Source organism: Alligator sinensis, unplaced genomic scaffold, assembly GCF_000455745.1.
Source record: "Alligator sinensis unplaced genomic scaffold, ASM45574v1 scaffold313_1, whole genome shotgun sequence".
Lineage (NCBI taxonomy): Eukaryota > Metazoa > Chordata > Crocodylia > Alligatoridae > Alligator > Alligator sinensis.
The window spans coordinates 2012856-2039726 of NW_005841939.1; the positions used below are offsets into that span (position 1 = coordinate 2012856).

Genomic DNA, 26871 nt, shown 5'->3' on the forward strand with positions numbered 1-26871 from the left:
TAAAATTCACGTGTGTTTTAAGCAGGAAAGATGTTTTCTTCTTTGGAAAAGGAGCACTCCTGGAATCCCGGAAAACATTGTGTATGCATGCAGCTGCCAAGATGGCTACCACTTGTGTCTGGTTTAATAAGCTAAAAGGGTGGAGTCCAATGTTAACACTTTCACAGCCATAGCTATTGGCTGAGTTTTGTAGCTTGTGCCTGAAATAGGAGGTGAGCTGCTGGTAGTATCTTGATGAGGCTTGGGAAGTGGAAAAAACACTAATTTACAGGACCATATATAAAAATGCTTCTTAGAGTAAGAAGTAACAGTCTTGCTACTGCCCTTGCAAAGATCTGGGGTTTAACCTTGTGTGACATCCTGGGATGTCTTCTTGGGAGACAGCCAGGGTGAGGCAGCTGCCAGCAGGAAGTTCTTCCTGCCTGCTGCCTCACTCAGAGTGTCTCCCAGGATGCCACACTCCCTGGACACTATGTTCCCAAGACAGCTTACTCTACGTCACGCATGCACTTTACTGCTCATTAGACTAATTTACTGTATAGTAAAACATCGCTGTCTACATGTGAACCACAATTAGTGTGCAGTAAATTAATTTACTCTGACAGGATAGTCCTGTCAGACACAGGTACTATCCTATGCCACAGTAAATTACTGCGCTTAAACACACATGTAGACATGACATAGGGATTAGTTTACACCAGCTAAAATTGAGTCAGAGTATATTCAGTCACATTAATAGCATGTGTAGATGCACCCATAGTCAGCTATGACTAGAAACATCTTTTTATTTAACATATTCAAGCTAATTACTGAGCTGCCCTGCTCAATCCAGGACATAAGGAGAGCAGCTATGATATTGAGTTCGTTGAAATGATGATATATTTCAATAAGGAACAGGGACAATTTTTGCAAGAAATACTTCTATTTTTCACCCAATTTCAGCCAGGTGGGAGCTGTTATGATGATGCTGTGTCCCCAGAGCATCCCAACACACAGAGAATTGGTTTCAGTGGAGCCAGCCTTATCATACGGGAGGCTCTTGCCCTTTGTGCTGTGTCACTAGGAAGTGTGAGATAGCCTGTATACGAAGGAGGCAGGGGGAACTCCAAGAGTCAAACAGTCTCCATGAGCTCCAGTTCAAAGAAAAAAATATTTTCGTTGTAACTGAGACTGCTCTGTTCTCTACACTACCTTATTGTAGTAACAGAGAATTGGCTATATTTGGAGTCTGTGGGAGCTGCAGGTAAGTGTGCTTTGAGCATGTAGATAATAATTTCCTGTTTTTTATTGGAAATCTCTACTCTTATGGAAACCACACTCTCCCTCTGGTGCTCACACTATAAGACTGTTGAAATGAGAGGCTGTAATTTGTACTTTCTTGTTTTACAGCAATCTTTGGAAGACTCTTGCATATTTTTTAGTTCAAAAGGGAAGAGAATGGAACTGTCAGAGAGCTTACATAGCCCTTGTAAGAACATTTTTTGATGAAATATGATGTTTCCCCTGAGAAAAGGGTAAACAAAGCATGAAAGGCTCTAACGTTGGGTGGTTAGGTTACCGCCTAAGAGACTGGAAGAACCATGTTGAAGTCCCTGAACTGTGATAAAAACCCTCTTCTGCAGCAAATAGAATATCAACTCAGACTTGTGTCTTTTACAGACCAGGCCACAGAGTGATGCACACGATTCCATTTCCCAAAGGAAGGGAGAAAGACCCAGCCACCCAGCAAGCACTGCAGAGCTAGTAGACCTCCCTGAGATGAAGAACTGCTGATATCACTCCCTTCCTTATCAGATCAGACACCCTCTTGGGTGTCCAGAAGGAGGAAGAAAGTCCTGGTTACTCTGCAGATGCAATAAAGGCAACCGCCCTCCCTGGGTAGGTACCACTCTGAGGTTTAGGCACTGCTTAAGGGTGATGTTTATAGGCACCATTCAGCACTGACTGAGGAGGGGAGGAAGGATCTTTCTTTCCCTTTTTTGTTAAAATTAATTCAATGTTGTGTTTGTTGCAGGGATGGGGAGGATACGGGGTGCAGGCTTAGAAGGGACATTGGGGGAAGGTGGGGGGATTTCCCCTGGGAACAAGGTGGGGGAATGAAAATGGGTGGGAAGGGAGTAGAGGAAGTAGGAAAAGGTCTTATGGATCTAAATGGAAGTTGGAATGCATGGTAAAGAAAGGCCATGGGGTTTATTTGTATTGGAGTTTAGGCAGGAAACTGGTAGTTGTGGAGGGTGGGGAAGGAGTTGGAGGTTTCAAGTTTTGGGTGAGGGTGTTAGGGAATCCAACTATGGGTTGTTTGTATATTTATTGTAAGGTGCTGTGAGCCTTTTGAATAGGGCAGAATATAAATCTAATAAATCAATACAATACATAAATACATTTCTATTAAAGTTTTTCTTTCCATTCCAGTATGGAACAGAAACAAATTCTGAAACTTCTAAAGTCGCTATGCAATTCTTATCATCCCATCAACCCCTGAGCTTACTCATATCTTACTTCACCATAGTAGCCTGGGCTACTAGTCTCACACCTCATGAGATCATCATGCACTTAAAATGGAAAAGAGCAGTAGGAAGAAACCTTTTGAACATACTTCCACTATGAGTAAAAAGTGAGCATCTGTGACAAAAAATAATTGCTACTTATTTGGTACAATACATAATATTTGGTAGTTTCTGGCCGGGGGACAAGTGTCTCCTTCATATATACGTCAAGATTCTATTCTTATGATGTTTTGGAAGAGCAAGGCCTTGCTGCAACTTGAGACCATTGCTTCTTGTTCTCTCATCTGCCACCACTGAAGACAGTCTAGATTCATCCTCTTTGGAACCACCCTTCAGGTAGTTGAAGGCTGCTATCAATTCCCCCTTTAGTCTTCTCTTTTGCAGCCTAATAAGCCCAGTTTCCTCAGCCTCTCCTCATAAGTCATGTGCCCCAGACCCCTAGCCATTTTCAGTGTCCTCTGCTGGACTCTCTACAATTTGTCCACATCCTTTCTATTTGGGCCTTTTGTGGGGCACATTACTCCAGATGTGGCCTCACCAGTGCAGAACAGAGGGAAATAATTAATTACCTCAATCTGCTGGCAATTCTCCTACTAGTACAGCCCAGTATTCTCGTAGTCTTTTTGGCAACGAGGGCACACTGCTGACTCATATCCAGCTTATTATCCACTGTAACCCCTGGGTCCTTTTCTGCAGAGCTGCTGCTTATCCAGTTGGTCCCAAGCCTGTAACAGTGCATGGGATTCTTTTGTCCTAAGTACAGGACTTTGCCCTTGTCCTTGTTGAAGCTCATGAGATTTCTTTTGGCCCAATCCTCCAATTTGTCTATGTCACTCTGAATCCTAGCCCTACTCCACCCCACAGGTTGGTGTCATCTGCAAACTTGCTTATCCATCCCATCTTCCAGATCGTCAATAAAGTTATTGAACAAAACCAGCCCCAGGACTTACCCCTGGGGCACTCCGCTGGCTGCCAACTAGACCTCAAGCCATTGATCACTACCCATTGAGCCTGACAATCCAGCCAGCTTTCTATCCACCTTACAGTTCATTCATCCAACCCATACTTCCTTTTGTATTTTGTGAAGTGCTGTGTCCATTTGTAGTACTATATAAATACTTAATAATAATATCAGTAGGAAAGGGAACAAAGATCTTATTATTTGCAAGCATTTCAGTGACATCAAGTCTAATGCTGATGTGTAATCTGTAAAATAAAACAACAATAGCAACAACAAAAGGATACAAGAAAATCTTCAGATTGTTCTAGGACCCCAGAGTAGAAAAATATACTTAAAAAAATAAAAAGACTTTTCAAAATGGTGATGAACAACCGTAGGTGTTTGCAAACTACCTACTTTTCCAAAAGGAAATGGAGACTCACGGGTAAGCTATGTTATTTGTAAGACTGAGGGACAGAATTGTCTCCTAATTGGCCTTCACAATAGAGAAGGAGGTTTGCGTCTATTACATAAGCAGCAAATGGACATTTCACCCCATTTACTAATGCTGTTTTTTTAATTATAAAATTGATGGGTGGACTAGGGGAAAAAAGTCATACAGAAAACAGGATAAGGAAACTAATTCAGGGTTTACAAATGTTAATCAGCCTTAATTGAGAACCATAACCTTTGTTTCTAATTATATGTGACTCATTTTGCTTATTTGTTCCTGTTTATCAAGGATGTCTCTTTCATCCTGAGGAAAAAAATTCTGTGGATGCTTCGAAGTGACCTATGGCTAACAACCACTGAAAGAGTTCAGTTGTCAATATGTAGCAGAGGAACGATGTAACTTTTTCATATTTTCTCAATAAAGATCTAAAATGATTAAAGTCAAATAATAAGTTTATGAAAAATAAATTTCAGTAAACCATTAAAAATTAATTCTTTCTACTGCAGGAATTATTGAGTAAAATTCCATAACTTGGATAGTACAGGTCTGACTAGATCATGATTAGTAGTCTCTGTGATTCTACAAGCATTTATTTATTATTAAATGCTCTTTGTTGTAAATTTTCATATCAGAGGACATGTCTACATGTGCATTTAGGCACTCCTATATTTAATGCGTATTAGCTTAATGAGCATTCAGGCGATTTAGGTGTGTGTCTACACATGCATGTGTTAAAGCGCATTAATGCCATGTGCACGGACTGATGTAGGACTAAAGTTAGTCCCAAATCAATACACAGGATTAATGCACCTTAATGCATCTACATGTGTATTACTGCGCTTTAGCTATTTGCACCTAAATGTGATACCTGCTTTTGCTTTTGCAGGTATCACATTTAGGTGCAAATAGCCTAAAATTGCCATTTTTAAGGCACATTATGGGCACACATGTGTAGATGTGTGCCTTTAATGTGCCTTAAATCAAGCTAAAGCACCTTAAATCAGCACATATAGATGTGCCCAGAGAGTTAGAAATTTGAATATTCCTTGAATTGTTTTTCCTTCATTTTGTGTATGACTCAAATTAGTTGCACACATACAATATCAGGAAATACATCAGCACCAATGGGATTCACAGTACTGTGTAATCATTACCATTGCTTCCAGTTGTATTTATACTTGTCATGCTAAGGAGTTAACCTGAGTCAACAGTGTCAGAACATTGTCACATAAGAACAGAATTATTCTCTTCCCTCTTTATTACCTAATGGCGTTGAACATTCAATTCAATTCAATTCAATTCAATTTATAAAGGATTCTGCCTGAAAGTCATGCTCCCAAAAACAACATAACAGATATACAACCATAATATAAATTTAAACAAAAATAACAGAAATGAGAATATAATTATAAAATAGGGCCAACCATTATAAAAGCATTATTCCGACTCCTAGAATTAACATATCACAAATATGGTGATAAATCAGATCATGAATCTATAAAAATGTTGTGCATAGGTCCACAATTAACACAGTAAAAAAAGAATATAGTGATAAAGTTTATTGGTAATAACAACAGTAAAGGATGTTTAGCTCTGATCACTTCAGCCTTGTAAGCAAAAATTGCAAGACAGTTTACTAAATATGGATCTGTTTGCTGGGGGAGCCATATTACATTGAACATACAAGATAAACACTTTCTTGTCTTAGATCAGCACTTCCGGCTTTAGGCCTACATATAACCCAATCTACTTGCATGAATAGTCCTAATACAGTGTTCATAAGGGCATGTTTACACTGCATCAGACTAGGCTAGGAAATCTTGCCGACTCACTTACTCCATCCTTTGAAAAATAGTACTCTCACAGCCATTAAATTCTAGGTGCAGACAAAGCAGAAGCATATAGGCCATTCATTTTCATGGCAGTAACCCCGTGTACATTCCAACACAGTATTGATGTGCACTGGCTATCTATACTATACCAAAGACTTAACTTTCCTCCCCATTGCTTCTGAGCAAAGTATGACTCAAAGAGAAAGGAGAGATCTGATAATGAAGCTTATTTCTTTTTCAGAGATAACGCTGTTTATGCTAAGACTCATTACAGTGATTTTATTAAAGAGTATTTTTTATTGATTTATGCTTGTACTTTTGTATTTCCTCTTAATTCTTACAAACATGAGACAAATGCATTCATAGAAGGTCATACAGGTAATGTTCAAATTCTAAGATTTAAACAGAATATACTTTTATTTCACATTCTGTTCTAAAAAGTATTCTTTATTGATAGCTTGTAGTAGTTAGAAATCATTCACTTTTCTCAGTAAAAGAATATTTTTAGTATTTGGATAGATAGGAATGAAAAATAGAGATAATAGGTGAAATTCCAGCGCCACGAACTGTGTGGGAGTTTTGCCAGTAACCTCAACATTAGCAAGAGTTTAATCTATCAATCTGGGCTCGGAGTAAGAGATCTACGTAATGTCAGTCCCTGAATCATAAACAGATAACAAGTTAGTATTTTTGCAAGCAAATTGAAATATATTTATTTCACAAAGTTCATAAATGTGGATGTATTTCAACAAAAGCCCCCCACCAAATGTAAAACAAAACAAAAACATATTCACAACTTTCCTTTGGGTCTCCCATGGTATTTTATTTTGCTTGTCTCTTTAGGGCAGTGATTATCAACCAATATGCCATGGCATCCTGGGGTGCCATGACAGCCTTTGAAGTGTGCCTCTGGGAGAGAGGAGATAAGTAAGATAAGTGCAGGCTCCAGTGAGGAGATGTCTTAGGAAAATCTTTTATATTAATTGGAAGGACAGAAAAATGAACTTGTGTTCTGGCTCAGGCAAACACCAGCAGCATAAAGGCATGTTTATACAAGACCAATGTTGTTGGTTAGAGCATGTCATAAGGATGCTTGACAACCAGCTCCCAAAACAGGTCCTATACTCCCAACTCACTGATAGTCGTCACTCTAGAGGTGGGTAAGAGAAGAGATGTGATATTAACATCAATACCGAGGAGATGCAAGCACCGAATCCTCCCTAGTGGTGCTGTGATGTATGACAAGGTATCATTTTGGGCAAACTTGCCTTGTTATGGAGGCAGATAGTGAAGGAAATCAATGAAAAGAGCAGAGCTGTGACCTGACATCACCAGGATCTACTTCCACCCAGAACTATTTGCAGTGTCCACAGTCGAACAAGCAGATCTCAAGTCAGCTTAATCAATCATCTACAGACTGACAGATAACTTCTCTGTTTACTGGAAGATTCCTCTTTGTATTAGTTTTTCAAATGGGCTGCCACTTAATTCACAGATGTCATGAAAGCATGCCTCAAGTCTAAAAAGATGAAAAACCTGTTTTAGGGTCTGCAGTAAACTTTTCTTGATTTGCACAGAACTGTGCACACTCTCAGCCCCAAACAAATAGTAGTATTGGGACTGTTATTAAAGAATGGGTGCAAAAGTTAAATATCTAAATCAATCGCTGTTCCTTTTGATAAATGTCTTGATTTGATTTTTTAAATTTTGAATTCAAGTGATGCTGCAAGAGGAAGTTGATTTTGAAAATAGATGGTATGTTTTCATGCCTGACTATGGCCTTAAGAACCATTGTGAAACACTCTTTTCTATATACCCACCTGCCATCACCATGTTTCCCCCCGTCAGCACAAGGAAAATTCATACAGTTCCCAAAGTGGCCACCACCACAGAAGCTTCTCCACTGCCAAATGCCACCAAAGCCCCACATCTGCAAACCAGATCAAATGGCTCTACTGGCTGGATTTGGCCTGTGGGATGTATATTGCCAAACTCCAATGTAAACCATATTTTGAAATCTGACCACAGCGAAGAGTTCAGATGGTAATTGAGCCTAACCTGTGTTAACACTCTGGGAATATATAGAAAAAGGAACTGAAGTATGTTGTGTACATTTCTTCTAGAGGGTAGGGAATAATTTTGCTTGTTAAATATTTCAGGATACAGAATGAAATGAGCAGGGCATATCATGACAACTGACAAGAGAAGGCACGTGAGGCAGATTTTAGAAGCTGAGGTAGAAGGTATCACACCTCAAGGTAGACCAAGACTACAACGGGAAGATAACATAAAAACTGAGCTGGAAGGGATGGGTGAAGATATGACAAAATGGAAGGAGATTGCTCAAGTTAAGAGGAGATGAAAAACTGTAGTTAAGACAGTTATAGCCTCTCAAGGCCTATGAGAGCAGAGAGAGTCAGGAAGCCTATACATCCCTTTTTAATAAGTGCCCTATTGTTTGGAAAGCAAGGACACTAATGAAAGAAAGAAAAGTTTTTGTGTATTGTTGAAAAATGGCCCCACCTCTGGCCAAGGTTTTTTCAACATACCAGTATGTTAACATTAACAGTACACCAGGATAACACATCTTTGGGGCATTTTCAACCATTAGCTGAATGTAGTAAGGATAGAGTGCTGCTGCAGTCTTGATGGTCCAAAAAATATATGAGGGGCAAGGTATTTTGATCATATCTTTTGTTGGTACACTAAAAGATACCACTAAAAAAAACCTTTGCCTCTCTCAAAGATAAATAAAAATCTTGAAATTATGACTTAGCCATCAAATGAAGGATTACAGTGGATGATATAACAATGTCAGAATAGAAGTAATAAGATGTATTTTTTCTTTTTTATTTCTTTTTATGGAAAAACATATGCAGTGGTTTAAAAATTGTGTATGGTTTGCCGCAATGATTGTCATATAATTAGACCAGCGGTTTACTTGGTTGCTTGCTTTGTGGAACATGTCTTCAAACAAAATATATGCATACATATTGTTTGGTTTTGTTTGGTTTATTTTGTAGATGGCTCAGTGAAGCAATGACTGAAGATCTTCATCTCTGTGTACCTGAGTTCAAAAGCTCAGGGATTGATGAGAAAAGCCTGCCAAACTCAATAGGTCACATGCAGAAATTAAGTCTGTCTCTTGAGTATCTGACACACAGTGAAAATCCACATGTTTTAGTATCCATGCTCAAGCAAAATCTGATTCTGTTAAAATTTCAGGTTGCTGATCAATCATCAGAGCTATATGGGTAAATCTGACCATTTTATCACTAGCTCTGACCAGTATCATTTGATCTTCTCTTGAACACCTACATTTACTAAAAACCTGTGAAAACAGTAGCTAAAAAGGGGAAAGTGAGGATATGCATAACTTTTACAAAATAACAGAATATTGGGGCAAGCATAGACCACATAACAATGTTAAAATGTGTAATGACTTAGCTTAATTGACTTAGCTTAGTGTATTGCAACTTGATCGATACCTAGAAACATGCATATCAACTCATCTAGAATTTATTTTTTCCTTAGCTAAGCCAATCCAAAAGAAAACTTTGCTGTGATAACATACTAAACAACTTGTTTTATTTTGGCACACTCCATCCGATTTTCACATCTGTTTATTTAACTGCTATGAAAACTCTGGTACTATGTTGCATTTAGACCTTCCCAAACAAGTTTTATTGCAAATTTTCAGAAGTTTAGGAGTATAACCCCAGAAAGACACAAATTCATGAATATGTTAAGTACTGAAATATATCAGTTTAAAAGTAAACAAACAAAAGAAACAAGTTTCTAATTTGTCCTCCCCCACAGAGACTGCTGTAGTGGAAAGTCCAAAATGCTGTTTGTTTTTTTCACTGTTGCTGCTTCTCTTGCAGACCTCACAAAGATGAAGATGATTTGGGGGTAAGGGGAAAAAGACTTAATTCTTCTGTCTTTCAGCCTGTTTTGTTGTGTACAGATACTGGAAAGGTACTTGTGGAAGCTAAAACTTGTTTAAAAACTATTGCATTGGACATGAAAATGTTTACAAATATTTTTGTTGTCAGGGCTCAATTAAAACATGATGATTTTATTTCTGAGCAGGAGCTGTTTAAAATGTGGATTTGTTCTTTTACTGGGAGTCACGAGCTGTGTTTTGCTGCTTTATGATGACAATGAAAATAAAGTTAACTGAAGTTTTTCAGATGAGGGTTTGGCTTGAGTTTTGGCCGGAGTTGACTAAGATATGTTCTTCGTTTAGCAGAGTGGTTTCAAACATCTCTGATTACAGTAGGAAACTGTAAAAACAGCATGCCTAAGGTATGCCTATCATGCTGCATGCAGATTTGGTATCTTTTAACTCTCGGGCATCAATACTACAAGCACATCGGTACTGCAGAATTCAAGTGAAATCGCATCTTTACACATGTTTTAATTAGAGTGGCTCCTGGCTCTCAGGAACCACCCTAATTAAAACTCTTGCAGCATCTCATGTATTCAATGTTCTGTGCTTCAAAATGGTGGCAAGGGTGCTTTAAATAAAGTTTGTTGGACAAGCTTTAGTTAAAGCACCCCCGCCCCCATTTTGAAATGCAGGGATGCTAAATACACATGCCGCCGAGGCTGCTGCAGTGTTCTAATTAGAGCGCTCCAACAGACTCAATTAATCAAGTCTTCTCTGACGTGTTCTAATTAGAACGTGTCGGAGCAGGCATCAGGCATGTGTATAGGTGCCCTCACAAGGACTCTACACAAGAATAAAGGCCTTTGCCTACAAATCTTTCTCCAGCATGAGGGGCTATTTGTCAAAGGTCCCTTTTCTTTCTTGGATCTTTAATAGAGATGAACAAAAGAAGCAACGGTTGGTGTTGAAATCTGTAGTCAGATTAAATGTCAGTCTTCAATCCAAGTGTGAACTAGGTTTAATTTGGATTTGATGACATGAAAATCTAAGAAACTTTTTGGCATTTGGGGCTGATCATTTGTGAGAAGTTCTATCCTTAGATTTGGCTGCATCCAAACCAGAAAATAGGCTGAGCTTTCCTTGGACCACTCTTCTCACATAGGAGTGGATTCAGTGAGTCCAGAAGTGCATTTATCTTTCTTTGTCATAAATCCACTTTACCAGGTGGGATGGATTTTCATAGAAATGAAGATCAGAATATATTTTTTATTTTTAAATTATTAGCTTTGGTATTTATTTGCATGATGCCATAAAGAGGATTCATAGTTTCATAGTTGGTAGGGTTGAAAGGGACCTGAGCAGATCATCAAGTCCAACCCCCTGCCATGGCAGGAAAAAGTACTGGGGTCAAATGACCCCAGCAAGGTGTTTGTCTAACCTCCTCTTAAAGACCCCCAGGGTAGGAGCCAACACCACTTCGCTTGGAAGCTGGTTCCAGATCCTAGCCGCCGTGACTGTGAAGTAGCGCCTCCTGGTGTCTAGTCTGAATCTACCCTCTGCCAGCTTGTGACCGTTATTTCTAATCACTCCTGGTAGCGCTCGGGGGAACAGGGCCTCCCCCAATGCCTGCTGGTCCCCTCTGACTAGTTTGTAACAGGCCACTAGATCCCCCCTCAGCCTTCTTTTGTGGAGGCTGAACAGGTTCAGGTCCCATAGCCTCTCCTCGCAAGGCCTGCCCTGCTGCCCCCTGATCATGTGGGTGGCCTTCCTCTGAACCCTCTCAATGCTGTCCACATCTCTCCTGAAGTGTGGCGCCCAGAACTGGATGCAGTACTCCAACTGCAGCCTGACCAGTGCTGCATAGATGGGAAGGATCACCTCCCTGGACCTGTTTGTGGTGCATCTGTAAATGCACGACAAGGTGCAGCTAGCCTTACTGATCAAGCACCTTGCACTTGTCAGTGTTGAAACCCATCCTGTTCTCATCTGCCCACCCCTGTAACCTGTCCAGGTCCAATTGCAGCCTATTACTCCCTTCTAGCATGCCCATATTCCCCCACATCTTAGTGTCGTCAGCAAATTTGAATAGGGTGCTTTTTACCCCCTCGTCCAAGTCACTGATGAAGATGTTGAACAGCGCGGGTCTGAGGACCGAGCCCTGGGGGACCCCACTGCCCACATCCCTTCAGATCGAAAATGACCCATCCACCACCACTCTCTGGGTGCAGCCCGCCAACCAGTTAGCGACCCATTTGACTGTGTAGGTGTTGACGCCACAGCCCCCTTATTTTTTAATGAGAATGGGGTGAGAGACAGTGTCGAAGGCCTTCCTGAAGTCCAGAAAGACTACGTCCACTGCTATCCCTGCGTCTAAGGATTTTGTGACCTGGTCATAGAAGGCCACCAGGTTGGTCTGACAGGACCTGCCTTGAATGAACCCGTGTTGGTTGCCCCTAAGTATAACCTCCCTTGCTGGCCTCTCATGGACATGCGCCAGGATAATTCTCTCAAACAGCTTACCCAGGATCGAGGTAAGACTAACTGGCCTATAGCTTCCTGGGTCCTCCTTCCTCCCTTTTTTGAAAATGGGAACCACATTGGCCCTTTTCCAGTCCTCTGGCACCACACCAGAGCACCACAAGTGCTCGTAAAGCCTATTCAAAATAGGCATGTTCCTTCTGCATTTTCAGTCAATGTGTGTAACAAAACTATATATACACATCAACTGTCAGACTGGCAAAACTGAAAAAACCTCCATGATGCATCAAGATGGCTATTACTGACTCATATGCTCCTAACCCTCCAGCAACTCAATATTTTATAAAATTATTAACACATAATAAAAAGATTTATTATACTTCTGAAGCTAGTGCTTACTTTTTAATGACATATTTCTTTTGATTTAATGTGCATTTTTTCCATCTCTGTTTAAAGAAAACATGCATCTCATATAATAATAGACTTCAAACAGTTTATTCATATCCTCTATATAATCATATTTACTCTGTGTTTTATTTATTCATCTTTATATTATTTTAGATATCTTTGCTCAATTTGGTTATTTCATAAGATGTAAAAAGAACCCTTAAAAATTAAGAGATGTGTAGCTCATTCTGTGGTGTAACTATACTGCACAGTGGGTGCATCTACACATTCATTAATGCGCAGTAGTTATTGCACATTTAGTTTAGTACTTGCTTAATGAAGTACTAACTAATAACTATAGTTACTGCACAGTAGTGCTGGTGCACAGTTTTTTAGTGATGCTTACAGCGCAATAGCCTAATACTACTGTGCAGAAGTGTATTAGCAAGGCTTTTGCCTGGCACACTACTGCGCAGTGTTATTAGGCTACTGCACATTTCATGTCTTGTGTAGAAGTGCCCAGTGAGAAGAAACTCAAGTTAAATACAGCCTATTTGTACTGGCTGTGGTGAGCCTACACAGCTCAGTAGTTGGAAGCTACCGTGTTCACTGCATGTAACTGAAGCTTGTGTACAGATACCCTAGCTAGTTTTGATGTAGCTAGCTTGAGTACTAGTGACAGCAACATCAGGGGCTTCAGTAAGTACACCTGAGATCTGTGGTACTTCCTCAGGCTGTTAGCTAACAGTAGGTGCATCTACAAGTGTGCTTTACTGTGGCGTTAACTAATGAGCTCCACAGTTAAGTGTCACCATCTATTAGGCCACTATAAATGAATTAACTCAGTTGTAGGATAGTACTGTTTGGGACAAGTATTATCCTACAGTGGAATTATTTAGTGTGCCACAATGCACATGTAGATGGTGACTGGGTCTGGCTGGGGCACATGGGTGCTATAGTATATGGGCTGCTTGCTGGCTAGCTCTGCGCTGTAGCACCCTTGTGCCCCAGCCAGCCCCTCTGCAGCAGGTTGAGCCAGGATGGAAGAGCAAACTGCACAGGAGTTTATTCAGGAGCATTAATAGCATGAGTAAGTGCACCCAGTAAGTCTGTACCACCATGTCTTCAACGTTATTGGTGCCCTAGCTAGATTTTCAGAGGTTAAATTAAAAACCTAGGCTGGGTAGGTCTACACATCCTATAATCACACCTCCAGGTGCACTGTAGATATAGCTTGAGAGATTCTTCGGTCAAAAGCAACCTGGTACCTTTTCTTCCTCATATGAGAAGGTTTCCCACATTCAGTGGGAGGGAGGCAATTCAGATTATACTTTGGCCTATTTCTTAGTTAGATCAGCATTACCTTTAAAACCTACTCTCCTTTACAAATCTGCCAGAAAAAAGCTGAATCAGTTAAGCAAGTAAAAAAACTTAGAGGGTGTTACATGGACCACATAGGTCAGCAGTTCAAGATCTCTTCTTTCTCAAGAGGCTATCTGAAAAGCCCAACATGCAATAAGGGCATAATCCACTACAATGTGACCTGGAAATATAGCCTTTTTAGGTTTTCTAATTACTTCTCCCTTTTTGAAGTAGATCAACCATTGTATAGCTATTTAATTGTGAACAGTGCAGGCTGGTCCCTAGTTCACTGCCAGTACATAGCCAAGTCCTGATACTAACATTATCGTGAGCAGTAAGAAAGAATGCATATGCAGGAACATTGTCTTAAATTCCATTCCTTGCATAGGTCTGTATTCTTCTCCTAGACGAGTTGCTTTTCATTTGCAAAAGGATGTAGTTGTGGTTCTAAAATCCCTTGGAATCTCCAAATTTCCAACACTAGGGTGCTATCTGATGCAGACTGGGAAGTAAGAATGCTTGGCCTTCACTTATGCTCTCAGTGAAGTTGACTGAAGCTTGCCTCCATACTGGATTTGGCTAATAAAGTTATACAGAAAACATTTCAGACAGGGGAACATGTAAAGAGAGAGAAGGGCAAAGAAGAGCAAAGTCAGATTTTATAGTCATTGCCAGATCTTTTCTCTTTTAAATATAAACTCCTAATCATGCTGTTTTCCTGTGACTCACCTATAAAGGAGAATATTCTGAAGGAGAATCAGAATGGTGGGGGAACACTAAACATCTGAACAAAACCATCTCTCCTAAAGGCAGAATCTGCAGAGAGCTCTCTGCACCATGGTGGATATTTAGCAGAAGAAGATTAAGTGCTGGGAATATGCATTGACTCTCATCCCTAAACCTATGGGTCAATGCCATTTGCAACTGCATGTCACTGTATCCTGATCTTCACCCTCCTTAAAGTAACTGAAAACAACTGTGCAGGAGAAGCTCCACAGAATTCAGGTAGCCGTTCTCTGAGTTATTCTATAGGATGGTGCAGCCCCATCCATGATGCCACGTCCTTGAACATTTTACACAGGGTAGAGAAAGGAAGGCATTCTAATGACTGAAGCACATTGCTGAAGCATAGTGATGACTTTCTAGTCCAACATCTGATGTTTTTGTTTGCAAGTAAATAAATAATATAACCCGGCCCTCCAATCTCTCAGGGATCAGGGGCCAGTTTGGGGTGGGGGCAGTTACTTCGCTAAGCATTTGTAAAACCCTTTCAGATCCATGTGTTAAAAATCCTATATTACTGCAAAGTATGGGCAAGAGATTCTGTTAGGGACACTGTTTTATTAATGTTTGGCCAATTAGGATAAATGGAAAGAAAATGGGTGTGATTATCTACTCCAGTTTTACACCAGTATAAATAATGCTTGAGGCTGCAGTTTCCACAGCTGCTGAGAGTTGCAGGGCAGTTTGGCTGAGCAAGCCTCCATCACTGACTGAAGCAAACCATGAGAACTCCTTCAGGGAACCTTATCAACTTCAGTTAATAACTTAGACATGTGCCTATGGACACATCGAAGAGAATGAAACTCTAATCATAAAGGGTGTTGCTTCATAATAATACCTGGGAGTTAATAAATGCTTTGCTCTTACATCGTGTCTGTCATTTGAGGAACTCAAAACATTTTGCAAGCAGTAACTTACGTTAGTAATGTGACTTCCTATACACTTATTTCAATGCCGACAAACACAGACATATACAAAATACTATACTCTAGGTCAGGTTTCTGGCAGTGGACCACAGTGGCTCGGTTCAGGTCTGTGGTGGGTTGATGCTAGGATCCGGCTGCTGCCGCTACCACTTCCCCCTGCTGCCTAGCCATGGTGCAGCACAGGCTAAGCTCCCCACTGCCTGCCGGGCCACAGCACAGCTTGAGCATGACATTTAGCCCACAGGCGGTAGGTTGCTGATCTCTAATCTAAGTAAGATATAGACAGACACCTTTCTAGAACCACCTACCAATAATGCAGCTACCAGTTAAACGTCTTTCCAGAACGCCATTTCCTGCATCCTCATTCTTTAGAATAGGAAGCGCAATGGAAAGTCTTTCTTCATGTAAGCCTTACCTCTAGCTTCATTGCCTTGACTGCCTCATGAATACCAACAGAGTTTGCATACACCCATCAAACCTACTCAGAATTTGATTACGCTTCATAATTCCTTGAGGCAGATGCTGTCGGTCAGATTCTTTGCTGTTGTAGTTGGGCATAAATCCAATGATTTTTTAAACCGATTTATACCAGCTGAGAATCTGGCCTGGGCATCTCTCCGTGTATGTTGTGTATAGCACTATCCTGCCAGTCTATCAATAATCACATTAATGGACCAAGTCCTGTTGGCTACAATGGAGTTTCATGAGGCATGAATTTGGCTCTGAGTTCCTTTGGCCGATGGGGAAATCATGGTCCTACAAATAAACAATATGTTTTCCGTTTGTTCTTTTATCAATCTCTGGATGCAACATATGGAGGAGTTTTTGAAATCTTTCTTTTTAGTAAGGTTGTTTTCCACTTTTGAACTGCCAGTTTACCATGAGAAATCCATTCGCTGAAATGACAGAAAAGGCAAGATGTACAGCAGAAATGGTATGGTCTGTTGCAATAAATTACAGGTTTCTTTTTCATGTACATCACTAGAGGCGGCACTGATGCAATTAGCTACAGCTGGTTATAGAGAGAAAACATGCATCTGTGGATGGATCAGACTGGAGGGAACCAACTTGTATTTTCTGGAATTTATCACTTGGAAAAAAAAGGACTGCAATTTTCATTCCTGGGCACAACAAATTCTAATGACCTTTATTTCCCTCTTTGAAACTCTAAGGCTGTGAAACCAGCTTAGCCTAATAAACACCTTTATGTTATTGCATAGCAATTAGCAGACACAATCAGGTCATAGCAGTTTCTCTGAAGGAAGAATTTGGAGGGACCATTTTCTGGAATTTGAAAGGAGTACTTGTTGAGGTAATGAACCGAAGTGTAGAGTATGTCCTGTTACTACCCCTAGGCTTAAATTGCCCCGTTCATTTTGATTGTAACAAAGGCTCTGGGTCTAATTTGCTGGCAAAGCTTGTGCTTCCAGCTGTTCAGTGCATGTCTATTTGCATAGGTCCTGCTTGGACCTGCTTGGATGTTTCCAACAACACAACAGGACAGGAGCTGTATGTGGTTAAGCACAGTCAAAGTCCGGATTTCCAAGACCCAGTTCACTGAAATACATCTTCTCCTGTCACCCTTTTCAACCACTTTTTCTTACTCTTATTTTTGTCACCTTGCCCCTTTACCCTTTGCTTCTACACCATTTCTACTACCTTCTTCTATTTTTTTCTTCTTTTGGATTTTCTTTTTCTTTTTTTATCTGAGAAATGATTATTTTTCCAGGGACAACAGTCTTTACCGGTAACGCTGGATTTGTTATAACGTTTATCAGTTAATGTTCTACAAGAAGAATTGTAAAAGTTATAAACCCCCTTTCCATTTTTCCTTCCCCACATTTTATCTGTTTTTCATACGGGAATAACTTTTCTTGGTAACAAATAGTGTTGCTTTTTCCCCTCTGTCCAACATTTTTGTTCTTTCACTCCTTGTCCATGTGCTGCTCGCCCACCTCGGTGCTGTATTCTCTTCTCCGCTGGGCAGAGAAAAGTGGGACATACTGGGTTTGGGATGGTGTTGTGGGGGAAGGTCATTGCTTTCACTATGGCTTGTTAAATGTTTTTGCGGTCTTTTAAGTACTCCTGAGCTTGGTATACTGCCTGCATTTCTCCTCCTTATGGCACTCCTATAGTCTCTACATTTTTGTGGAATTTTTAACTAGATTGTGCTTTCTATGGTAAAATGTTAGTGAATTGAATGATCACCCACATTTCTGCCTGCAGAATGGGGGCTGTGGCCTAGTGTATAGAAGAAAAGGGAACTGTGAAAACTACTGTTGTCTCTCTGACATTTTGCACCAGTGCTCAAGCTTTTGGGAAAGATCTCTATGGAATTTCCTCAAGCAGAGAAAAGATGATTGTTCTACATGGCCTCAACCTGAGAAAATGCCCTCTCTCTTTTTTTTCTTTTTTTTTGGGGGGGTGTGGACAGGGAAGGGGAAGGGGAAGGATGGGATGAAATACCACAAACATTCTTTTTCCAGGATATTTGGCCTCTAATCAAACATATATTGAAAGACAGACCCCATCTTGACTGAGGCCTGAATTGAAATCGAAATCCTGGCTGGGGGGAACAGCAGTGGATTGGATGTCAGGGACTCAGATGTGAAATTCAAAGGGGACTAGATTCAAAGCACCAGCTTTTGGCCCACCCCTAATTAAGAAAAGGAAGGGAAGAGAAGGTAATACTGTAGCTAAAGATCCCAAATGCCCCTGTAGCAATGGATCCTGATCACTTGACTTGCCACTTATTTTTAAAGCTGTGCTTAAATGCTACTTCTTAGGCTCCCTCCCTTGTTATACAGCCTGCTTTCATGTTCCATCAAAACAAAGAAAACAACTGTTCCCACATTAGGCATACATTAGCTTTGGGAAAGAAGGAAAACAAATCAATATTACATGTTTTGGAAAAGGAAAGGAGCCAGGGTGTGTGCCCAGACGACAAATTTCTATAATCTCTGAACCTATAATTTACTTCAGAAATGTGTGGTTACCTTGAAGAGGAGAGGGATCTTCCAGCTTGGCAGAAAAATTAATGATTCAGGTGTGAATGGAAATACATGAAGAGAAAAGATCTAAGGAAGAAAAGTTTCAAAATTGTGAAGCTAAACAATGTTTCTTCAGATATCTCCCATTCAAATTCCATACCCCGTGACTCTGGCAAAGCAGGCAAACTGTCTTAATGCCAGCACCCTGCTACAGTCAGAAAGAGCAAAACCCAGACAAGCCCACAGCATATAGGAAAAAGACATCATCAAGGCATTTCAAGCACACTACACAGTTCTGATTTTAAAACAGATCTGAAAAACTTAAAAATCACTGGAAACAGATAAAAGCAAGGGCTGAACCGGCTGCCAACTTGTATTGCATTACAATCAATCTTTGCACCATTTTCTGTTTTAAAAAATATTTGGAAAAATGGAAAACAATCAGTGCTAATGCATTGTATTTGTGAGGCTGACCATAGAAGATGCTCAGAATGCAGTTACCTAACAACAGTAGCTACTTCAGTTGCTTATGAACAAAATATTTCATGTCAATTGCTCCTGAAAGGAAATACTGGAAAGGATGGCTTTCTTCATCATTTGCTCAGGAAACAATGTTTACAAATCCCACCGATAACTAGAGACTAAAATTGGTTCAAGTGGATAATTTGAAATGAAGAAAACAAATCTTTCCGTATTACAACCACAATGTGTGTTTATGCATTCAGGGATTATATCCTCTGTTATAAGCTTCCGAGAATCTAAGTAGGTTGAAGAGCAAATCTGTGAAGACTGTAATATTGATGACCATGCCAATCAAATATACTTTGTTAGCACTTAGTTATTAGTAGGCTGTTGTTACAGATGTCATAGGTAAATAGAGGTAGACAGAGGCAGATAGATTTGGACCAAAAATATGTCTCCATCCTAAGCTACTATGGGACAAGTCTGTTGTGGCAGAAAAGGGAAGGGAAACTGTACTGGTCATGGGGGCCAAAAATGTTGTCAGTACTAACAAGAAATATGATGTAGACATGATGAAAACCAGGTGTGAATAAGTTCAAAGCTTGTCTGTGGGTTTCACTGGAAGAGTTTAAGCTGAAAGTTTGAGCTCAGGTAGTTGGAAACAGGAGATTTCATTGCAGTTGAAATCTCTACCCCCTTTGGCTCAGCTTTTCTGATTTTCCTCCATTGTGGGCACATCTACAAGTGCACTTTAATGCATCGTAGACTATTTTACTGCACATTAAAGCATCACATAAAAAGTATGCTAATGAGCAGTAAAATAGTCTAGTGCACATTAAGTGTCACAAAAAAGCATGCAAATGTTCTACTGAACATTATCTCAACATAATGTGCATTAATTTAGTACCTCACATTGGAGATACTATATTTAATATGCATTAGAAAAGGTGCATTAATGTACATGTAGACGTGCCCAGTGTGTAGAATGGTGAGTCTCCACTAAGTGCCTTATGAGGACAAACACAAACCAATGATTGTAACTATAGCCCACTGCCCTTCTCACTCAGGTCAAAAGACGCCTAGGTCTAGAATAGTTGTGGTGTTCATTATTGAGTACTTAGGGGCATTGATGGAGCAATGTGAAGAAATAGTATGTTGTCTGCTTCAAGATAACCCAAGCTGACCCCTCCTTTCCTTGAGCGTGGAATTCATTCACAAATTTTACCTTCAAATGTGACAGAAAAATAAACAATTAGCTCTTTGAGATCTGGGCCCACAGAAATGCCTTACTGGTGTGAGAAGATTATTGCAACTTGGCCTGTATGAGCTGATTGTTTCAATCTGAGATTGAAATGGCTGCCATATGCAAATATGTAAAAAAAATGCTGAGCATATCACTGTGTGCATACTACAGTGTAAATTGCAAGGCACAGAAAAAGGGAAGGATATTCTAATAGTTATATCATTAACCTGGGACACTGGAGTCCAGGTTTCAGCTCTATGCTCTACCACAGATTTCCCATGTGATCTTGGATAAGTCATATACAGGGGGTAGGCTCAGTAGAGATGCCCGGAGTAGAATCCAGAAGCTTGAATTAGTTACTGAGATCCCCTGTGTTGTGCATGGGGAGAAATAGGTACTTTAGAAGAGGACCCAAAACAACCAGCGTGAACAAAGAACAACCTCAAGTCAGAATGCTCAGAGCTAACTAATAGAAAATTCTGAGTGCAAAGAAATATCTGAAATCCTGGCTATCTCTGGGACTTAGGGCTGCTTATAGACATAAAAAAATGGTGCTTTACTTTAAATCCAGCACATTCCTGCGCCAAGTCCTGCACATGCCCAGAAGAGGCATTGCATTAGTTAGACCTGGCTCACCCAATGTCTGTATAGATCGGGCACTTCAGTGGAGGCTTTTTTTTTTGGTTCTTTTATCCAATAGCTGTTTGAATCAGCTTCAGATAAAAGCACCAAAAAGCCAACACTGAAGTGCCCAATCTATACAGATGCTACGGAGCCAGGTCCAACTAATATGCTGCTTCTTCCTGTTAAGTGCTTTTTTTTTTCTTCGAAGTCTGTCAGCAGCCCACTCAGGAGTGCAGAAAAGCACAGCCATCCACTCAGGAGCAGCACTACTACCACCAGTACCAATGTTTTTAAAGAAAAGAATAACCCTTATTCAGTTCTTTCAAACAATGGTTGTCCAGGTAGGATTCCAGGCTCTGGATTGCAAGTGGCTGAAGGCATCTGTCTGCAGCCCTGAGTCAGGACCCTAAAACCTGGAGAAGGCTAAGATTTCAGACCCCCCGTAATCCTTCAGTGGCCTATCAATTAGCTCTAAGAAGCTCCTTGAACAGCTTGTTGATAGTTTTGGCACCTAGCTCTTCTCATGCATTGAAAAGGGAGTTTAAGGCCTACCTTGGGCTGCAGGGGCTGCAGTACTTCGAACATAAGTCCTCTATTGAATTTAGCCCTTGTGATTCAATTCTCTACTTAATTATGGGGATAGCAACACTTGCCCCAGTCATAAGGATAAACAAATACAGACTGTGAGGTACTCAGATCCAAGGGGGGGGGGGGTGTTTGGGGAAGGGTCTATATACCTACCCAAGATAGATGACGATGTATTACTTTGCGTAAGGCACCAGTAGAACTTCTGTAAAAAAAAATAGTTTGGTAATGATATTACTTGTGCATCCCAAACTTTTCTTGACTTATTAATACTATATAATTCCTCAGAAAATACTAAACTAGAATGTAAAGGCCCATGTTGGTTCTATGTTGCTGTACAGTTTTATAAGAATTGTCTTGCATTTCCACAGCGGTGTTTATTTGGCTTTTTCCAGGCATTTGATGCCTGGCCCTTTGTTCAGAAGGGCAGCATGTACATCTAATAAATAATTAAATTAAATAAATAATTGAGTGCCAGGGCAGAGTGTAAAGCACAAATATAAATATGGTGAGTGACAGCAGAACAGACTGTTTGCTTTGGTCAGCTGTGCCTGTTGGTAGCCAAATGTACAGACAATCCTCCGCTGCATCTCCACTAACATAAAAGAATGTGACAGCTATTTGTGTAGCAAATAAGATGCCATCTTTCACCTGCAATGGGCCAGAAATGATTAATCTTTTCAAAATGTGTTTTGTGTTTATGTTACCCAAAGATAAGTTGCCAGCTAATTTTGGTGGATAGTGTTGCATTGCTCTTAGGAATCTAAAGCTAAAGCTTTTAATCCTGGTCTGGCCTTCATAAACTCAGAGAGAGAAAAACATGCATGACAGAATGAACTCTGTGGGTTCAGCATAAGCATTCATGAAAGTCCTTCTCATTTATTTCAGCATTTCCCAAAGGGTGGGATATGTGCTGTACTGAGATATGAAGGACTAGCTGGATATGGGGTAGGGCAGGAGAAGCTTCAAGATGTATGAATTAAAGGGGTATACATTTTTAATAGGATGGGAATGTGATTTGTTTTACCTTCTTGAAGGGGGACTCAGACTATCCAAGTTTTGGTAACAGGAAGACATTCAGGCAGAACCTCAAATCCTGAAGTCATTTGATTACATTAGAATCACAGGTTTGGAGTTTTTTTCAATTGATATGTTTACCCTTTAGTATTTGAAAGGAAAGTTTGAAAGTGTAAACTGAGCATAATGGATGCAGAAGTGATTGCCTGAGTCTTCAGACTGCCTGAAACAATACTTCTGGAGCTATGACTTGCCTCATGCATCTCCCAGGGTGTTAACTGCAAGACCCACTGCTCAGGGATGGCGAGTTTCCAGCATCGTTCAGAGAGAGAACAGTTTGCATGGCAGAAGCACATGAAGATGAAGGGAGAGGTAGTGAGCTATGTTAATCTGAAATCAGTCAGAAGGCAGGGTAGATATGCACCTTTATAGACTAAGTAACATATTTATATGCTAAGATAAACAATTGTGTTCATCTGCTTCTGATGAAGAGAACTTGGGTTCATGAAAGCTTGTGTTATACATATATATATACATAGACGTGTGTGTGTGTGTGTATATATGTATATGTATACATACATACACACACACACATTCACACATATACACATACACACACATATATACACACTAGGGCTATGCAAAGCTTTGGTCACTGATTCGATTCAGCAGAGATTCGGCCCAATTTGGTGGCTGAATCTCCAAATCTGTACTGAACCAGGAGACCCTTTAATCTCTCTGAATCGAATTGGAAACTCCTGAATTGATTCAGAGAGATTCAGAGAGATTCAATGATTCGGACACAGGCACAGCTTTAAATGTTTTTTCTACATACCTCAAGGTACCAGGCCTCTCATGAACACTGAGAAGGTGGTGCAGATGGAGTGCCCCATGGGAGCACAGGGGGGTCCCCAGCATGCTTGACAGAGGACCCAGATGTGGACTGGAAGCACTTCCAGTCCACTTCTGAGTCCACCGTGGCGCGCACGCCCCCCCCCCCACCTGGCTTGGCAACTGGTGCCTCCTGGGTCTGGGGGGGAACCCAGGGTCCCCGAGGGCTAATCGCCGAGCCGGGATCCCAGGGAGGGTGGTCTCCCATGCACTCAACAGAAGACCCAAAACTGGACCAGAAGTATTTCCGGTCCACTTCTGGGTCCACCGCTGAGCACATGGGGGGCCCCCCTGTGCTCCCGTGGGACACTCCATCCACCCCCCCATCTCAGTGTTCATGGGCCATGCCTGGTACTTTGATGTATGTAGAAAAAATATTTAAAGTTGTGTCTGTGGCCAAATTGCTGATTCTCCAAATCAGCATCGAATCTTCAGGTTAGGATACAGTCAAATAGAATCAGGACAGTGATCTGAATCAACGAATTGAATCACTGTCCCCTGAATCAGGCCGAATCTGAATCCAAATCAAATATGGCCTGCTTTGCACACCCCTAATATACACATATATACATACACACACACGTATATATATGTGTGTGTGTGTGTGTGTAACACAAGCTTTCATGAACCCAAAGTTGACTTCATCAGAAGCAGGTGAATACAGTTTATTATTTTAGCTAAACAGCCTATTTACCTCCTGCTAAGGTAAATATTGTGGGCTTATCTAAACAGGTAGATATACCCTTCCTGGGGCATCTGTAGATGACACTTTAAAGTGGGTTTAAAGTGAGTCAAAAGCCTTTTGCACTGCATTAATGGCATTGCTGTTTGCAGATTTTGAAGCATATTGCGCATTAATTCCAGCCACTGTAGCACATTCCGTAGTGTAATGCACCTTAAATGACTTTGGGATGCAGCAAATGGCTTTCATAGTTTCATAATTTCATAGTTGTTAGGGTCAGAAGGGACCTGAGCAGATCAAGTCTGACCCCCTGCCATGGGCAGGAAAGAATGCTGGGTTCAAACAACTCTGGCTAGGTAAATATCTAGCCTCCTTCTGAAGACCCCCAGGGCAGGAGCCAGCACCACTTCCCTTGGAAGTTTGTTCCAGATCCTAGCTGCCCTGACAGTGAAGTAGTGCCTCCTGATGTCTAGCCTGAACCTACTCTCAATCAACTTGTGGCCATTATTCCTAGTTACACTTGGTAGTGCTCCGGGGAACAGGGACTCTCCCATTCCCCACAGGTCCCCCCTGGTAAGTTTATAGATGACCACCAGATCCCCTCTCAGCCTTCTCTTGTGGAGGCTGAACAGGTTCAGGTCCTGTAGCCTCTCCTCATACGGCCTGCCCTGCTGCCCCCTGACCATGCGAGTGGCTCTCCTCTGGGCCCTCTGGATGCTGTCCACATCCCTCTTGAGTGCGGTGCCTAGAGCTGGACACAGTACTCCAACTGCAGCCTGACCAATGTCACACAGAGTGGGAGGATCACCTCCTTGGACCTGTTCGTGATGCATCTGTGGTTGCATGACAAGGTGCGATTAGCCTTACTGACTGCATCCTCACACTGGCGGCTCATGTTCATCTTGGAATCAATAATGACTCCAAGATCCCTTTCTGCCTCTGTGCTGATGAGAAGGGAGTTCCCCAGCCTGTAGGTATGCTGCTGGTTCTTTCTCCCCAGGTGCAATATTGAAATCCATCTGATTCTCATCCACCCACCCCTGTAACCTGTCCAGATCTAGTTGTACCTGTCCCTCTCTTCTAGCATGCCCACCTCTCCCCACATCTTAATGTTATCTACGAATTTGAACAAGGTGCTTTTCACCCCTTTGTCCAAGTCACTGATAAAGATGTTGAACAGTACAGGCCTAAGGACCGAGCCCTGGGGGACTCCACTCCCCACATCCCTACAGGTTGAAAATGATCTGTCCACCACCACTCTCTGGGTGTGACCCTCTAGTCAATTTGCGACCCATCTGACTGTGTAGGCATCATTGCCACAGTCACCTAATTTTTTTAATGAGAGTGGGGTGAGAGACAGTGTTGAAGACCTTCTTAAACTCCAGAAAGACTACGTCCACCACGACACCTGCGTCCAAGGATTTTGTGACCTGGTCGTAAAAGGCAACCAGGTTGGTCTGACAGGACCTGCCCCTAATGAACCCATGTTGGTTGCCCCTGAGTATAATCTCCCCTGCTGGTCACTCACAGATGTACTCCTGGATAATTTTCTCAAAGAGCTTCCCCAGGACCAAGGTAAGACTAATGGGCCTATAGTTACCTGGGTCCTCCTTCCTCCCTTTTTTGAAAATGGGGACCACATTGGCCCTTTTCCAGTCCTCTGGCACCTGGCCAGAGTAGCATGAGTGCTCATAAAGCCGTGCCAATGACCCCTGCCAATTCCCTCAGCACCCTGGGGTAGAGATCGTCTGGACCTGCTGATTTAAACACGTCCAGCCCCACCAGAATTTTCCTAACTAGGGCCTCCCTAGGCCTGGCGGTGCCTCTCCTGAGTCCGTCTGGAATCCTGGTGGGGTCCTTGCTCAGAAAAATGGAGGCAAAGAATTTGTTAAAGAGGTCAGCTTTATCGTCTGGTGCAACCACCAGATTGCCAAGCGTGTCCTGCAGGGGCCCCATATTACCCAGTGCCTTCTTTTTACTCCCTATGTATTTAAAGGACTTCTTGTTATCTTTGATCCTGGTTGCTAGTCCTAGTTCTGTCTCTGCCTTAGCCTGCCTAACAGCTACCCTACAGTCTTGAGCAACACAGGTATAATTCTCCTTGGTGGTAGCCCCTCCCTTCCACCAGATATATGCCTCCTTTTTAGCTTTCAGATGTTCCTGAATGCCTCTGGTGAGCCATGGGGGCTTTTGAGCACTCTCACCCCCTTTGATTCGTGTTGGGACTGTCACCCTTTGGTCTCAGAGGATCGTCTCCTTAAGGAACGACCATTCGTCTTGGACTCCCAACTCCCCTACCCTCCAGGACCTCAGTGCTTCTCCAACTAATCTCCTTAACTCATTGAAATCGGCACTCCTGAAGTCTAGGGCTACTGCCTTGCTGCAGGCCTTTGACACCCTGTGCTGGATAGTGAATTCCAGTAGGAGATGATTGCTATCGCCCAGGTGGTCAAGAACCTGGAGTCCCCTCACCAGGTTGTCACCTGTGGCCAGAACCAGGTCCAGCAAGGCATTCCTCGTAGTGGGACTGTTCACCTCCTGGGTTAGGTGGAGGTCCTGTATCTCAGCTAGGAACCTACGTGAGCGGTCAGACCTGGCTGACTGCTCCCTCCAGCAGATGTCCAGGTAGTTTAGGTCACCCATGCTGACCGTGTCCCTTGACTTAACTGCCTCCATGAGCTGACCTGAGAATTCTCTGAGATTCGGCTTTGGGGTGCTGCAAAGTAAAACACCTCCAAGGAGTTCTAGTTTTGTACCCTACAGCTGCAGAGGGAAGCACAGGGCTCCATGCAGGCAGCCTGGCAACAGCCCGGGAA

General features: G+C 41.7%; 1 long non-coding RNA gene across 2 annotated transcripts in view; it reads left to right on the plus strand.

Annotated features, from left to right (window-relative positions):
* LOC102384927 overlaps positions 1-4315 on the plus strand; it is a 37400-nt gene extending 33085 nt beyond the window's left edge. For both annotated transcript variants that reach the window (XR_323373.3, XR_003093110.1), the window contains exons 4-6: positions 1660-1878; positions 2413-2614; positions 4190-4315. This is a non-coding gene — a long non-coding RNA (uncharacterized LOC102384927). The remainder of the gene's footprint in view (positions 1-1659; positions 1879-2412; positions 2615-4189) is intronic.
* The last annotated feature ends 22556 nt before the right edge of the window (positions 4316-26871 follow it).